The following is a 19118-nucleotide window of genomic DNA, read 5'->3' on the forward strand; positions in this document are numbered from 1 at the left end:
ATAAACAAAAGTGAATTTATTACATCAGTGTAGAGGAAATTGATCATTAAATTTAAGAAAATTATTCATGTCTAAATTGGAAATAGCCAATCTAGGTATGCCTCTGATATGTAATTCCATACCAGAAGTGAAAATATATTTTTAAAATTTTATTGTAATTTATTTATTTTAAATTAATTTAATTTTTATAATTTTATTTTATAATATTTTATACAGAAAATGAAAAATTTCTCTTTTTCTTTTGTCCTTCATTAGATCTTCTGAAAAGACATCTCATGGTTGTTGAGCTCAGCCCTTATGTAAATTCAGCTGTGAATAAGTGAATTATGATTCTTAGTTATAAGGATATTACTACATTTTAATATCCTTCTGCAGGACCATTAATTTAAGCTGGCCTGATGGAATTAAAAGAATGTCAAACAGACATGTCTGTTTTGTAGGCTCAAGTATTTCATGCCATTATTTATCTGAGATTGTTAGTGACAGTCCTAAAAGATCAGTGTACTTTTTGTATTATACATTGCACTTGCAATAGAAGTATTATATATTAGGATAGAAAATTAACTGAAGATACGCTTTAGGAAGAATGTTAGAAACCTAATGAATGGCAGTTTGAGGAAAATTCATCCTGGTTGGTATTAAAGATGACATATTGTCATAGAAGGCATTGTGCACAGAATGAAGAGAAGCAGAAGCTCTTTGGGAAAATACTGTTAATAAAAAGCCCTCACAGTTCTCATCTAGTTCTATCAAACTTCCCATAAGACAGATGTCACTCTATGATGCTTTCTACACATTTTACACCAACTTTTTTATGTATGGCATTAATTTATCTAAAACATGCAATAGTCCATATTTTATATCCAATATTTATACATATTGTTCATATTAGATCCTGAGTATAATTTGTTAATTCAGCTTTTAAAGCAATAAGATTTCATTCAAACAAATTGTAAGCTGCAACCATGACATAATGATTGTCCTAGGTCTTTCCTAGTTAACTTTTTGTATTTTTCAGTTGCCTTCTATGTCTGTCTACCAGAAGCTACTCTTCAGAGTTCTTGTATCACAATTGACTGTTATTAGCACACTAAATCTTGCCATTGGCTAGAAACAATTTTGTGATTTGGCATGGTACATACTTAGTGACATACTCAGGAAAATATTTTTTGTTATTAACTTATTAAATAGAAAAAGACATATGCTGGGTTGTTAATCACTTCTGTTTATAAAATACAAATTGAATGAAAAAAAAGGTACAATTAAATATAAATTACTAACTTGAAGATCTGCTTATTTAATGGTTGTTCCACAATCACAGGGTTTACTCCACATTATTGCAGTTATTACACACTGACTCAATTGCCATGCCATGAGGTGTGTCACAGAAATCCCTTCTAAGAGTCCAACTGATGACATACAAGATTCATAAATAGCTATTGTGTGTCCTAAGATATCAATACCAAAAGAATTAGCTGTTGTCCTGTATGTATATGAAGGAAGCAAGACAGCATAGCACCTCTGCTACAGAGAATATTACTTCACCAATTTTGTACAATCTATAGGTTACTTGTTCAACATTATAGGGAATCTACAGAAATCAGCACATCACAGAGAGATTCAATGAAGGGAACAATATTGTGAAAAGCTGATCTTGGGTAAAAACATTTTTTTCCCTTGAACCATGATAATGAACTTACGTAAAAACTAAAATAACTGTGTAAAGAACATGCACCTTATTGTGACTTGAAAATGAAACCCAATTATATGAGTCAAAGCATTTTTACAAGATGTCACTGGACCAACAGAATGTAATAAACAAAAGATGTATGTCAAGCACAGAGTGTACTCCTTTATCTTTATTATCTAAATTCATATCTTTAGAAACACAAGGTCTATCATTATTCTGCTTAATTCCCATGTATTCCAACAATTCAAGTTGTTTGGCACCAACATGTCAGTATTCAGCATTTTAGCTGTTAATATAAAAATATGAGACAACACAGGCTACACAGAAATTGCTAATAGAAGGCATATCTCTGTCTTTAAAGGTAAAATGTTTAATGTTAAGACATAGATAAACCTAGTTCATACAGGTTCAAAATTGTACTAAGTATATCTGTTGAAAGGAATAATTTAAGTAGCAGCTAAAAACCAGATGTAAAACAATGAGGGCAAACAAATCTCTCTTTTTTATTACTACTGTTTTGTTGGTATATTATACTAACACATTTTCATTAGGAATCTCCAATTGAATAATAGTCTACATACAGTTTAATCAACAATTTCCACTGCCAAAGGAAAGTGCAGGCAAAGCCCTGGCAGTGTTGTTATAATGGATGAAAAGGGGGAAAAAAATATCCAGAAGACACGGTATCATCCCAAAATATCTCAGAATAGCTTAAGACACATTTTCACATATGTTTGTACTCTTTTAACTTCCAAGATAGGACTATTATCACCTTCCTGTGTATATATTTTTATGAGACAACAGAAAAATGGCCAACAATGAATGAAAAATGGCCAACAATGGTTGACAACAACAAAATGGTAGTTCTTTGAGTTTACAAATTTGTTTAAGATTTCTTGAAAATTATCAGCAGAATGCATGAACTACTGATTGGCTAATGTTCAAAAGTAGAAAAGCACTGCAAGTATTTGTTGTAAAATGGTTTTTGTGAACAAAAGAGTATCTTATCTTTTTAAAGTTATTTCAGGGGAAAAAAAAATTCTGGCTGCTAGCTGGTGATGAGAAGGCACTTTTTGAAGTTGTTTCACAGTTAAACTTTAACTTTGCAGTTTATAACTGAGAGTGACCCCTTTTCACTCACAGAACCATTTTTAAATAAGTGGATATAGAATCATAGAATCATAGAATCATAGAATCATTTCGGTTGGAAAAGACCTTCAAGACCATCGAGTCCAACCATTAACCATGCCCACTAAACCATGCCCTGGAATACCCTGTCCACTCGCTTTTTGAATATCTCCAGGGATGGTGACTCAACCACTTCCCTGGGCAGCCCATTCCAATGTTTGACAACCCTCTCAGTAAAAAAATTTTTCCTAATGTCTAACCTAAATCTCCCTTGCCTCAGCTTGAGGCCATTTCCTCTTGTCCTATCTCCAGACACCTGACAGAAGAGACCAACACCCACCTCACTACAACCCCCTTTCAGGTAGTTGTAGAGAGCGATAAGATCTCCCCTCAGCCTCCTCTTTTCTAGACTGAACAGCCCCAGATCCCTCAGCCGCTCCTCATAAGACTTGTGCTCAAGGCCCCTCACCAACTTGGTTGCCCTTCTCTGGACACGCTCAAGCAGCTCAATGTCTTTCCTGTAGTGAGGGGCCCAAAACTGAACACAGTACTCGAGGTGCGGCCTCACCAGTGCCGAGTACAGGGGAACAACCACCTCCCTGTTCCTGCTGGCCACACTGTTCCTGATACAGGCTAGGATGCGATTGGCCTTCTTGGCCACCTGGGCACACTGCTGGCTATATGCTATATGCTAAAACCTTGGTCTCCAAAGCCACCCTGTTTACCTCTCCTGTTATTTTCTTTGTTTTAAGAACATCATAATCCATAGAAATGTCTTACCATAATAAAACTTGTGATCATAATCAAGAAGTCAAATTCCTATTTCTCAACTTCATTTCTAATAACTGCATAAAATTAATTTTGTTTTCCAATACACTGTGTTCCAGTAAGGCTGCATCAGGTTTTAATACTAGTAACTCACTTCATTCAGGAAATGTGTTGTTTTAAACTAAAATCTAATAATATGGGATTAAGCTAGACTATCTACAGCTATATCTGAATAAAGGTGCTTTACCACCAATTTTTCCATCAGCAAATGAGTTAGCTGTTCCCAACAGAAACCTTCCACCTCCATGGCATTTCTGAAAACATTGTTTCTGACAGAGTACCACATTTCATCTCATGCTTCAGGCAGGTTCTCTTTAAACCTCAACATAAGTTGAGCTGATTAGCCTGCCTGCTTACCCCACTGAGACAGATAAGCACAGCCAGAGAATTAAAAAAAAAAAAAAACAGAGAAGTATCTTTTGTGCTTTCAAGATGTTACCAGGATAACCTGGACCAGTCTCTGTGCACGCACAGAATGTGCACATGAACCTCAGCCCACCTCTGCTTACAGGACTCCCTTGTTTTCCAGCTACAATTTCCATCTATAGCTCCACCATTTTCTGAGGTCTCCCAGGCACCAGTACCTATCAAATTAGTTAAAACCTTCACAAGCTCTAGAACACCTCACTGTTGAAGAAACATATGTGCCAAGGGCCTTGGGAAACACCTGCTTTTTGATTAATTGTAGAGCTTTACATGGGGTCTGAGGATTAATACAGTGGTCCAAAGAAGCGAGACATAAATACATAGTTGATTTCAGTTCCTTAAAAAGACTATAGCTGTTGGTAACCATTCAGAAGATGCAGTATTTCATTTGTCACAACTGGAACCAAGTGCCAATGATCCACTTACAGGGATTACTGCCACCATGGGTAACCATCCAAGAGGAGGATGAATATGTTGTTGTCTTACCTTGCAATTTGGGGTATCCTGGTTTGTTTGTTTTCCATTTTTCTGACCAATGGCTCCATAGCAGTATTAGCTTTCTTAATTTCAGACTTTGACACTTATTTCAAACCTGGTTTAGACTGGCTTCAAGGCTAAGCTAAATTAGTTGTGTCCTTGATAAGAAACTCTGATTTGGGATAGCTATATATTGTACCTACAAAACTCTGAAAATCTCAGCTTAAGTACCTATAAAATGAAAATACTTACTAGCCAAACAAACAGTCGTATCTTGCTTCTGTGATAGTAGGTGTCTTCTAACTCCTGAGTGTCACCTGCTGACACCTTAGGCATTAAAACAAACAAACAAACAAATTACACACTAGCATATTGATGTAGAAAAGCTTAAAGCTGATGTAACCAGTTTGTACAGTGACCTTAGCCAGTTACCCTTAAGTTGAAATAACTGGATAAATATTGTAATTTACTATATTAGTTAACAGTGTTAAAGGCTACAAACTGCCCATCTCACTCTCATCTCCAAAAGCAGAGGGAATTTGGGCCCTAAATTTGTATTCATTAAATTAATGCAAAGGCTGTAGAAGGAAAGCATGTTAGATACTCCTACCAGATGTTGTATTACCCACAGACCTGCAGACACTGACAAACTAATAGGAATGGGAAAGGGAAAGGGGAAGGGGAAGGGAAAGGGAAAGGGAAAAGGAAAGGGAGAGGGAAAGAAGGAAAAGGGAAAGGGAAAGAAGGGAAAGGGAAAGAAGAGAAAGGGAAAGGGAAAGGGAAAGAAGGGACAGGGAAAGGGAAAGGAAGAAGAAACTCACCCCATAGGAAACAGTTAGGAGAGAAAAAGAAAATGAAATAAAAAAGATTGAGTTGCATTAGTGAGATTTTGAAATTACTTCTTGATATGAGAGTTTTATATTCCTTCCACAACAATTTGTAGATCTGAGCTATTAGGTGTTAACTAGGCCTCAGCAATTGATGAGGTCAAATCTTCAATAAAGAGATTAATTCTTCAGTCCTTTTGAAGGAAAATGCACTAGTAACAGTAGATGACCTTAAGTGAAACACACAAGCTTTTGATAGACACTCTAAATCACATGTGTTTCAGTTTGCATTCTAAAAAAAAGATAGTAGTTTGGTGACTGATTAGAAAATACCATTATATCTTGCAGCCTGTCATCATGACAAACAATTAGCATTGAACTAATATTTGATTTTCATAATTTATGTTGAAAACCTAGCTTTCTCATGGAGTGATGAACAGTACTCTTTACATTTTGTGATCCTTAGAAATCTTCACTGGCAGAATGTTGAGAAAATTTAATATCCAAAATGAAATGTTCATTTATCAATGTTTATTAGTCCCCAATATTTAGGAAAAAATAATCTTTATTTATGAAACATTAGAAAGGTTTTCAAAGTCTGAAAAATTACTTTTCACTTCTGAAAGTAAAACAAGGGAAGGCAATGATGGAAATGCATAAACCAACAAAGTTTTACCCCAGATTTGGTAGGAATTAGCAAAAAAGACCTCAGAAGCTTTTTCAAACAGCTTAATTCTGTAACATGTGAATGCCCCTATTATGAAAGTAAAACCGTATACTAAAAGAACTGTACTAAAGAAGGGTTTTAGTACTTTCTACACTTATATACAACTATTATATTAGATCAGTATGCAATATACAGATGGGTAATATCATGGGTAATAATAATAACTGTTACCTATTTAGCAGTGCAATAGTAGATGACCTCTTATAACTCAAGATCTGGTAGTAAACTAACCATTCATGAGTGAACTAGCGAACAGAAACAATTTGATTAACCTCAGCCATCTGGAACTTTTATTGGCATTAACCTGTCCCCCATATTCTCAAAAGAAAAAAAAAAAGAAAAAAAAGATATAATTAATGGAGCATTTGTAATATTTTGCAAGAGACCACAAAAAAAATGCTGAAAACATGTAAAGTTCAAATCTTGGTGTTTGGTGTCATATGTAGCCTTATGTATGTGGACTTACAGATAGATTTTATTTTGCTTAATTTCTGAGGAATCAGAATCAGAATCAGATTGTACCATTAAACCAGTTGTGTTTGTAACATGTATTTTGTATGTAATTTTTGTATCTTCTTATAAACTTTGCTTTCTGTGTCCTCAAGAAAAACATTAACCGTTCTGTGATCTACCCCACTTATGTACAGAGGTCCTTAAAAATGATTTACAATTTCCTTTTACTTTGAGATGTAACACATTTTGTAATGGACTTAGTTTGTACTATCTTGATTTTTGTATCATTCTAATTTCTCGGTCAGTCTTTGCTTAGAGTGAGATGTCTTATGTGAAATAGAATATTGTTATTATCAACCAAACTTAAAAAAAAAAAAAAAATTCCTTTACAGTGTCTGTTTCCCATAAACAAACCCTAGCATCATTACTGTGCTACTAACCTTCAGTTCTTTATTCAGCGATTTCTGACTCAGCATTTCCATTATTTTTCTCTGGTATCAATGAAGAGTTGACAGGCCTACAAGTACCGAAGCCACCTGCTTGCCATTTTAAAATATTGGCACAAGATTATCTTTCTTCTAGCCTCGTGGAACTTCTCCCACATTCTAAGACTTACTGAACATCAGTATTAATAGTCTAAGAAGGTTCTTTGTCAGATTTCTTAAAACTTTTGGATGAAAATCCCCTGAATATGCTGCTCTCAAAAGTCTACTACCTTAATTAAAAGTGTTGTATAACTTTGTTATATGGTTAATATCCCCAAATAAGAATCATAAATCTAACACTTTTGAATTCTTCTGGATTATAATCAGTATTTTTACTGTTCACATACACCAAAGAATTGATACCATTGCTGGGGTTATTTTTGTTCCTAAGATACTTTGAATTTCTCTTTCTTGCACTTCTTTTTTCTAGCCACAGATTCACCTTGCTGTCTTTAGCTTCCCTTAATAATTTTCTGAAGAAAATATTTTTAAATTTCACATTTCCATACATTTCTCTGTGTGTATGACTGTAAATGTATACATACATCTCAGTGTGTGTACATGAACACATTACAAATGCAATGGTGAAAATAGCTTTACTCTTGATTCTTCTCACAGGACAATTTATTTTTTGGCTTTTTTTTTCCTGCGGGCTAAGAGCCTTTAGGGTCTTTTATTTCAACAGGACCATTCAGGACAGTCACTAATGTATATTTTCATTCAAAAACAGTCAAATACATACAACTTGGCTGTGTGTCTCTGATTTTAACTGAACTTTATTACAGACTGTACTGATGATGCTATGAACATAAACATGTTCATTCAACTTATTCTATAAAACCAAACCAGAATTTCTAAGCCAAATTAGCGACCTTTCCTCAAGAAACACTTATTTTTTTCTCTTCTCTGGAGCATTTTTATCAGCACAGAGACAAAAGTCTGCAGGGCCATGTAGGAGAAAATGTGTTCCATGGAAGATACAGAAGACCATTGTAGTTCAGGAAGCTAGTTTTCACAATATTAACCTGCGTTGTTGCTCATTCCTTCACATTTAATCAGCCTTTTGTGTGGATAAGTATTGAACTTTCACAATAATACATGTTCCTTCAACCCATGTAAGACATTAAAGACATAGTGGCTCTGTCAGTTGATATACTAATACCAGACTAAGAGACTAACAAGACCGAAGCAATGAAAGAGACTCAAGTGATGAAGTTTTATGTTCTGCATCATAGTTTCTTTTACCTGAAAATGCAGTTCAGTGGCAGCATTTCACTGCTACAGAATCGAAGGACTGGAGTGCTGTATGTTGTCCTGGTCATATGGGAATAAGCACCAGTCTTTTGATTTCAGCACATCCTAAAGTCACATGAGAGATTTGGCTCATGCAGTTAGGTCTTGAGGCAGGGGGGGAGAATCTTGAATATATGAAGAGGACATGAGCCAGTAATTTATAGCTGAGGAAGCTTGTGTGTAGAGTTTCTTAAGTGTCAAAAGCATTGTCGGTGTAGACTGTACTAAATAAAAGCATATTTCAACACTAGGGTTTCTTGTGCCTGTAAAAACTCATTATGTATTTTCATAAACCTGCACAGTACTGTTTTGTCTCAGTACATTGCAAATTGTTATTTAGAAAAGAAACATTTTGTGGACAAAAAAAAAATGTGGGTGAAATTAAGTATTTTGAATGGATAAAAAAATGAAATTAAATTAACTTTTGAAATAACATGAACTAAGTGTAAGGAATGCTGAAAGAATCAGCATGAATTTCCATGTATTCCTGCTCAGGAATTCACCAGTGAATACACTTGAGTATGCAGTAAGTTCATGCACAGAAGATAAGTAATATTTATGTTTAAGCAAATTGGTTATGTGGTTGGGTGACTGTGTTGAAGCTGTCAATTAACTTTGTGAATAGCATTTAGGGGCAGGCAGGGACACATCAGCAACATGATTTGATCCTTTACTATAGCTGAGGGTACTGTGGTTTTAAGGATCATTGGTTTTACTACATCTGAAGTTACTGGTGTTTATAGTTGCCTGTAATGTCCACCAGCTTGATGGAACATTAGTAATGTCACAAAGATAACCACAGCCAAAATCTCAGATCCAAATGGATAGGAGTTTTGGTTTCGTATTTTATTTTTCATTGATTTAAATTTTCAGACTCACAGTTTTAACTTTGTATTTCTTGACATCACTTAGTGGGCTGTCATTCTGACACACATTCATCTCAGGAGGAAGAAACTCATTGAGGAAATCCTTCAAGATCATGTATTTAATAAGATTAAAACTGCCAACTGATGAAATACATGACAGCACACTAGCAGTATGACTCCTTTTGCCATAACCAGTTACAATTTCCATAGCCAGCTACACCTTAACTAAGAAGATACTTTACAGAAAACAGCATCTGATTACAGTATGTTTATATTAACATATTTTGATACATCATCATTTCACTTTGTCTCTTTTCCAGCTTTACACTCTGGGCATGAGAGCTTTTAATGCCATAGTTCATAATGCTTGGTTCATAATGCTCAGCAGGTATCGGAAAGTACATAGCATAAATGTCCTGAGCCATCAAGCTACAATGCCTGTGCACTGAGATAAGAAAATTTAAAAAAAAAAATATGCTATTGTCATAAAAGGTAAGAAATGCAGAGGCTGGAGAAAAAAAAGTTAGTTTTCTTGAGGATTCTTTGCAGAATGAATGAGGAATATACACAGTATAGTATAAGTGCTTAAACAATCTCTGGATTAACACCAATTGCAGATGGCAAACCTATGAATATAGTTGTTTATAAAAAATTGGAAGCATTATGATTCTTTGTATTTTTAAATTCCTCAACCTTTCGGTGATCATCTGTTGAATATCACTTATGCCAGGCAGGCGGAAAGCTATCTGTCAACGACATGACCCAGTCTCCTCTGCAAGGTACTTCTGTTTGCTTCTTTTTTTCATTTGATGGTCAGAAGTAAAAATTTCATTTGATTTAATCTTAATCATTTCAAGAGTGCACCAACAGCTGAGTTGTATTATAAAGCCATTTCAGAGAGTCTTGGTAGATAAATGACTTTTAGTAGCCCATAGACTATTTAATTGATATATGTTAAAGGTGATAAAGAAAGAAAGGAAAAAAAAGTGGTGGAGAGGAAATAGGACTGGAAAAATAATATTAGGAGAAAACTATTTAATTCTTTCAGGGCATGATTCTGTTTTTATCAACTACATAAGTAAGAGAAACACAAGTCTTCTTACTCTATGCAGGAATACATAGAAATGCAGATGAATGAGGGATACTCATACAACATAAAGTTCAATTTGCCAAAGAGTTTTTTCACACTTATGTGTGAAATGAATTAGTTACCTATAACCACCTATTTCCACAAGACCCCAAACAGTAAAACCATAAATATATATATTTGTTTTATATATCAAAATATATGCATACTTATTCCTGTTTCAGATGTCGCAGGGACATAAACTGAGGAGTCAGAACTGTACCTCTCTGTACATAGTCAGTCAGCAGCCAGATTTTAGTCTATAGCTTAGAAAATGCATTGAACAGCAACAAATGGTACAGCAACCCTTTGTGCTGCATCTTTGTTTTCAAAACCACACAATACATTGAGCTTCAGCATTCAAGATTACCAAGACTTTTCATCAAAGAGGAGCTAGATTCAGTGGAAAATACTGATTCATGAATGGAAACTTTTCAGAAGCATACGTTGGTTTTATAACTAGCTTGTAGGAAAGTTTTCTCAGCTCCCCGGATGTAAGATTATGTCAGTGAATAAAAGCATGTAATAACTGATAGCTTGTGGATTAGCTCACTTCCCTGGAGTATTTAGTATGCCAGTGGTACACTATTGCTGAAAGATTCCTCATTTTTTTAAAACTTGCATTCCTTAATTCACAGTGGAAACTTTCCCAAAGTTTTCAATAGCTTTCTGGTCCTGGAACATAATTTCATTATTAAAAATTTTCTGTATAACATGTGCTTGGAGACATGTTTTCCTCTGGGCAATATTACTAAGGCACAGCCATTCCTTGGTCCATATCCAGGATAGAATGATTTCTCCACCGAGATAGATTAAGTGGATAAAGTTAAAACTTACTACTTTTAAAAAGTTTGTATGTATTTAAAATTCAGCTTTAAAAGTTCTGTATTTGGCAGGGAGGGGGGGAGGGAGGGGAGGGAGGAGGAAGGGAATCAAACAGAAAGCCTTCTCTCTCCTTTCTAGAGATACTTTCTACTCCTTCTCCCAAGTAGCAATTTTAGTTGTTTTAAACTTGAGCACATAAATATAGCTTTACTTCACTGGAGGATAGTTTGCAATAAGGGAAGACACTATAAGAAATGCTATAATGAAAAACATTACCTTCCACTTGTGATTCATGCTGGCTTGTCCAGTCTTTGTAGTCAAAAGTTGTCTCCTCCTCAGCCTGGCCTCAGTAACATTGCGTTGGCTTCAGACTGCATCAGTAAAACCAAGATCTGAAATAAAAAGAAAAAAACTTGGTGAAACAAAACAAGCCAAAACAAAGTGCATGTTCTATCCAACTTTATGCTTGGCCGTCTCTCATATAAAAAACCCAGTGCTTCTAAAAGGTAATATATAAGCATACATGACACATCCATTGGTTTTATTTAAACAATATGACTTAGGATTTATAGAGATGACATTGGGTATAACAGCTGATTTAATTTGTTTAGAAATACAAGGACCATGGAAAGCCAGTGAGCTTTCAGCATTTATTATCTGCAAACTGATTTACCATCAAAAGCCAACATTATTTGACATTATAAATCGTATAGAATCAAATTACAGTACCTCATTTCTTTATGAAAGTAGTTAGGCTAATAGCGTTTCAGTAAAATAATTCACAAATATTTTTTCTATTAGCTATTTTAAAGGTATGGGTTTGTCTCAGTCCTGAAACTGAAAAAGGGACTGGGACAAATTCATACCTTTAAAATAGCCAAGAGAAAAAAACATTTGTGAATGATTTTAGTGAAACCCTAAGCTGATATTTATAACCCAAAATATCTGTTACAGTCGCCGAGTAAGGAGTGGCTTTTACTTTTACTGAAGGGCCTAATAAAAGCAGCCTAAGAAAAAATCGGTCAGATCCTATAATGAAATTTACTTTGTAATGAAACTATGAACACATTATTTTTCCTATCATTAATAAACTTCTTTTTAATGAAATACAAAACAAATTCATACAACAAAAAGCCTCTTCTCCACAAAACATTTCCTTCTGCTTGATTTGCAGAAACAGAAGTAAACATGTAACTTTTGTCTTCATATGCATTTTTCTTTATCTTAAGTTTTTAATTTTTAATTACTGCAGTCAGAAGTAATGTTCCCCATATATATATGTATTTACACTTCAAAATCTGCATTTCACTTATCTCTGCACAGTTTCTGAACTATATCATGTTTACATTATTTATGTCTGTGTGGAACTTTGGTGTTTCAGTTATGTATAACCCATACAGACAAGGACAAAAAGATGCTGTTGAAACTCATTGAAATAAATGTGTAGAGCTGTTATCCTTCATTTTAGTGAACTATAGGATTTAAGCACATTATATTCCCATGTCTATAGAAAAACAGATTCAAGTTTGCGTGCCTTCTCATTGCTGTGATAGAAGAGTTGACATGTTTATTTTAGACTATATGCGGAAAGAAAGACAGTCCAGGTGAAGAAGAAAGATATGAAGCAGGAAGGAGGGAGTACAGCTTGAGCAATGCCTAAGAAAAACAACAATATGGCCTTGGAAAAATCCACAGAGTCACTTTTGGGATGGTAGCACTCTCTGATGAAGCAGTGTGGCTGAGAACAGGCAAATAGTGTCCAGCTGTTTGATTCTTTCGCTGCTCATTAGTGTATGTCTCCTTGGCAAGATAAAAATTGTATCACTATACTCAGTCTGTCACCACTTTCCGATCCCAGGTAGAATAATTTACAATCCCCTCATTTTGGTTTGTGACTTGGATAAATCCATTCCAAAGTACTTTCACGGGGAAGGTGGAAGTTACTGTGAAAATTAACTCTATCCCAACTGAACTCAGGACAGTTAACCTAGAGACTACTCTTCCCAGTTACCTAGAGACTACTTTTCCGTAATTGTTTTTGGATCACAAAATATAAAATGAGTCTGTCAACCATTTCTATTCCAGTTATCATCTCAGCTTCCTGTGGCAACATAATAACGTATACATGAAAATGTTCTCTTTTTTTGCTCCATTTTAAACTCATATCATGAGCATTAAATCAGTAGTTATTTTTTAACTCTAATTTACCCTCTCCCTTTCCTTTTGTTCTGCTTCGAATGGATACCTGAACATTTCACTAGGGCTGGCTTTTTTATTGCAATTCCCTATTCGCCTTTTCTGTACCATTCATTATTGTAGAAGTTTTATCAGATTACAGTTGTGTTATCATTGTAAAGAACTCTATTGTATTTAGCCTGCTTTGTATAGAAACTGCTCCACCTCTCTCATTATTACTGTCATCCTAGTTCTAGTCTTTTTTACTTCTATTAGATACTTTTTAGCCAAAAATTCATGCAGTAGTCAAGATGTGGATACAACACAGTTATAAACAGCGTTGTAATAAAGTTAATCAACTGCGGTACAAAATGATGGCAGAGAATTAGGCTTTTTCTACTTAAATATGTATGATTTATTTGAAAAGAACAGATGAGTGCAGCATGATGAGGTTATAAATCATTTTTAACATTAGGAGAAGATGTGCCTCCAAGAGAAACAGAGAAAACAAGTGAGCAGCAGTCATGTAGTCTTTGCTTGTTTATTTATGACTGCTGCCAGGCAAACTCAGTTGACAAAAACTTGAAATTATACAGTTTCACCTAGATATCAAGTGCATGTAGTAGAGTGCTCATGATTAGAGTTTGTCACTGTTTCCTGATTTTTATTTTTTATCATTTCTTTTTGTCAGAAAATACTGATTTCAAAACCAGGTCTTAAAGAAGAAATATATCATCCCTTGTATGGAATTTCTTAACAAGACTGCAGGGAGACACAGGAAAGAAGACATGTTCTTAGGTCAGTTGCTAGGACTCTCATCAGAGATTCAGAGTCAGATCCAACTTCCTATCTAATTAGATTCATGCTTTGTACAGGTGACCTTGGGCAGAGGTCTGGCCACACTATTTGCTGGAATATCCTCAAGCCTGGAACTAGCACAAAAAGCTGGTTCTTCTGACTTTATTTTACAGCACACACCAAGATCATATTTACCTTTCAGGCTGATTGATAGGTGTTGTGGTTTAACCCTAGCCAGCAACTAAGCATCATGCAGCTGCATGCTCACTCCCCCTCCACCCAGTGGGATGGGGGAGAGAATCAGGAAAAAAGTAAAACTCATGGGTTGAGATAAGACCAGTTTACTAGAACAGAAAGGAAGAAACTAATAATGATAATAATAACAATACTAAAATGACAATAATAGTAATAATAAAAGGATTGGAATACACAAAACAAGGGATGCACAATGCAATTGCTCACTGCTCACCGACCAATGCCCAGTTAGTTCCCAAGAAGTGATCCCTCCTAGCCCCACTCCCCCAGTTTATATACTGGAAATGACATCACATGGTATGGAATACCCCTTTGGGCAGTTGGGGTCAGCTGCCCTGGCTGTGTCCCCTCCCAACTTCTTGTGCCCCTCCAGCCTTCTTGCTGGCTGGGCATGAGAAGCTGAAAAATCCTTGACTTAGTATAAACACTACTTAGCAACCACTGAAAATGTCAGTGTGTTATCAACTTTCTTCTCATACTGAACCCAAAATATAACACTATACCAGCTACTAGGAAGACAATTAATTCTTAAATTAAAATAGGACAATAGGTCTCAAGAAATTTCAGGATTTTTTTCAGATTTTACCTATTCCAGCTGCCCTTGCATCTGTGTCGTACAACCAACACTGGACAAGGAATCCGTAGTGTGCCAGTGCCAGCTACAATGAACAAAGACAGTGAGCTGAATTCAGGTTGTCAGTAAAAGAAATATGCATGTTGGTGTCAAGTTTCACAATCACCTTGGTCTTGTCTCTAGTTAGATAAATATAGATGTAACAACTCAGATCAGAGACAGCCATTTCCCACTCGGGAGGTTTGTACTCTAATGATCGGTCACTGTACTGAACTCTTGACGTTTCAGCAACTCACATTTTCCTTTTGTTTGGCAAGCTTCACACTCCACTGAGGACAGTGAAGTTCACTGGAATAGCTTCTAGACATATGGAGTTTAATTTCATATTTGTCTAAGTCTGATCCATCTATTGGCAAATTCCACAAATTACGAGAAACATATAATTAGGTAGATTTTCCTTTAAAAAACAAACAAGCAAAAAGCACAAGGATAATCGCATCCTCTTTTAAAAAGCTAGACTCTGGTTTTTGAATAGCTCTAGTCATTCTGTGAAATGTATCATTTTCTTGTATGGAATGAAATGTCAATTTTCTGAAGATATGGCTGTCATGAATCCACCTGACTGACAGTTTTTAACCAGATTTATGTCAGTTACAGTAGCAAGACTGAAAGCTTGTATTATTTGCAATCAAGCAGAATACTATTTGGTTTTGAAAGACATCTTGAGCTGCACACTAGTAATGAAGATAGCAAGGAACACAAGTCATTTGCTGACACACTGGCATTGCTGCTATTCCTTTGCTTAGCTGTACGTTTCCACCATCAAAAGGTTATGTCCCAGGGGGGCACTTAGATGAAGGTAGTCAGTATTTCCAGAAATGGAGACAGTTATTGTATAATCACAAGCAAAAACAACAAAAACCCCAAGAGGGCCGGGACATTTTTCAACAGATTTTGTTTCCCAGCATTGTTGAGTAAAGCAATTTAAGCTTGCTTTTGCTTAGTACCCTACTTTTAAAGAAAGGCTCCTAACATTAGAGTTTCTTCAAAGAAAAAAAAAAGGAAAAAAAAAAGGTAAAGGAAGAAAAATATCTAAGCTTATGGTGTTTTGAGGCATTTCATCTCTCGTTTGATCTACCACCTGTAGCTCTGACCTTTACTTGTTTTGATTACTCAGACCCTGTGTTCTGGCAGTCATACTCTGTCTGTTGACAAGCATTATCAGCTCCTCACCTAATGCTGGTTGGAAAGCCTTAGAAGTCAGAGAGTTTTTACAACTTCAGTAGGCTTTTGGATGAGGAGCATAACAGAGTAAAAACACTAAACTCTCTGAAAGATTCAAGTGCCTAGTTTGCATTCAGCAGCAGACCACTCTATGTTAAACCACTCTTATTTCCAAAAGACTAATACTATGCTTTAGGGTCAGTAAGGAAAAAAATATTTTGCAAGGTTAGGATAGATCATTGTGAATATAAAGATGAAGCAAAGTAGCTAAAAAAGCCATCCTGATTTCATTTGGAACCTACTCTAAGAAATTCTTATCCACCAACTGTCACGGTCCACTCGGTGGACTCATGATGGTTCGTTTGCTAAGATCTCGAAAGTGCAAAATTAAGGTGACCAACACCAAAGGGGATAGCAATAATCACAGAGTAAAACTTTACTGTATTGCCTGTGAAGAGGCACGCGATAGTTAGAGATGGGTGAAAGAAAGGAGAAAAGTAAAGTTAAGTTTAGAGAGAGGAGAAAGAGAAGTTATAGCTACCACCGCTGATCTCAAGACGCCCTAACGGTCCCGGGTCCAGCTAATGCTGCGTCGTCGATCGTCATGGTCCTTGGTGGGGAAGCTTCAAATTTCCATTGTTCAGAAGTCATCTTTTATGCTTAGTAACACACCTTGCTCCACCTCTGCCTCAGGAGTCTCCGCCCTTCTCGAGCGAGGCTATCACGCAGGCACAGGGTCAGTGCCCAAGGCATGGTAAGTCTTGGAGGCAGGTAGCCTTCGACCAGGAGGTGTGTTTTGGTATTATAATGAAGCAAAGTTCGTCTAAAGTTCATGATTTCTTCATCGATGTTATGGTAACAGTTGCAATCCATCCTTTTTGACAGTAGCTATGCAGTTATCTCTAACAGAGCCTTGCACCGCACGTTCCGTTCTTGGGATCGGCCACTGCGCTCCAAACAGGCCGTTGTCAGGTAACGTACTGTTCATGTTCCTGATGACGATGTTGAGACAATGCTGATTTTCTGACCGACTCCTACACCAACTGAGCATCACTTGGAAAATCTACAGTAGAGAGTAAATCTGGAGGAATATGGATCCTACTATTATTATTAATCCCGTTAGTGATATGTCCTGTTATTGTAATGGCATGTGGTTTACAAAATATACAACTACCTCAACACATATAAATCTGAAATTTTCTGAAGTATCTCTTAAAGAAAGAAAAGTGGACAGGGTTATAACAATACCCAATTCTCTTTAAATTTCAATAAAAGTTATTACATTCCAAGTGTTATTTTGGTACTTCAGTACACTAACATTTTCAGTGATAGAAGTTTTGGCTAAGGTAAACTTCAGACAAGACAAATGGAATTACATTATCTGTGAATTGAATCTCCTATTCATTGCATCTTTAGTTTTTAATTTAAACAATTAAATTGTACTCAAGAGGTTTCAAGGGGAAGCAACTAAATTTCTATTTATAATAAACATATAAAAAATATATTCTAAGAATGGATGTGATCTATTTAATTTATAATGTGTACATATACACACACTATATATATACATACATCTGTGTTTCAGATACAATATTTTCACATATGATTCATTAAAAATGAGGAAATTATGATTGCATTGTGGAAATATATTTTAACTGTCTGCATTTAAGCCTGAAACATATCTCTGCATAAGAAAGATATACCTTTAGGCACAGTGGTAAACACACCGTAGCTTTTCTGATAACAGACCTATTATATTTTTGTCTCTTGAAATGTTTCATTCAAAAGACCCATCCATAATTGTTTCTTTACATAATAATGCTTAACAGCCTGTAAAAGTAAATGTCAAGTAAAGATTGCATAAATAAAGTTTTTTTCAGAAGACTGGTATCATGTTCTAATCACGTTCTAATACCTCAGGCCATAACTGAATTACTTTGAAGACACGTTTATCTCAAACTAATTGTCTTTAATTTTCTGCTAAACCTTCTTTTTAAACTCCTCAGAACTTTTGTGAAGAAGGTGAACTGACCAAACTGTTTTAGTTCCAGGAATTTTACTAAAATTAAAGAGCTGTTTTGTAAACCTTATTTATACATCTAATCTCACAAATATTTTCTGAATATTCAGATGAGTTTTTCTGAAATAAATTCCATTTCTGTACACATCAAGAATAAAAACCTTCATCTGAGATACCTACTGCTGAATTAGGCAATTGACAGAAAACACAGTCTGCAATATTGCATAGTGAAAAATGTTAAAAACCCCATCAGCTCTACTATTTAGTGTCAGACCTCAAGTCTTTTGTTTTACTGTAATTAAATTAGCTTAACTCTAAATGTTGTAAGAATAAAGATATTCAAAACTATGTCATATACTCCATTCTTATCTAATGTTATCATAAGTAGTCAGTTCAAGTATTGAATCGTCCCTTACCTGCAGTTGCTGGCCTTTTCAACTGATGTCAACCGTTAAGGTAATTTTAGATATAGATGTATTTTAGCTAAGATGTAGTCAATATATCCATTTGTCTGTCTAACTGTATTAATATTAGATGTATTAAATATTTGCCTACCTGTTGAAGTCAGTAATTTTCCATATATTGGAATAAACATACAATGTCCATTGCTGTTATGTATTCTCACACTAGAGACTTGACGAGAAGCAACACATTCTATTACATTACATGGTCTAACTTAGATGGAAGTAACCTTGGAAACCTAAACTGTACTGTGTCTATCCACATTAGTGTTGTTCACCCCACCAATAGCATATCCTTTGTAAAAAGTTTGTATTATAGAAACAGCACCAATCATCTCTTTCTTGTTCAAGTATCATTTTGGCTCAAACCCCAATCTTTGTTCTATAATTCTTCTTAGCTTAAAGTGAGCCAAAATCCCATTTGTACTCTTCAAGGACTTAATTTCAAATTTACTGGCTG

The sequence above is a fragment of the Harpia harpyja genome, chromosome Z, assembly GCF_026419915.1.
Source record: "Harpia harpyja isolate bHarHar1 chromosome Z, bHarHar1 primary haplotype, whole genome shotgun sequence".
Taxonomy (NCBI): domain Eukaryota; kingdom Metazoa; phylum Chordata; class Aves; order Accipitriformes; family Accipitridae; genus Harpia; species Harpia harpyja.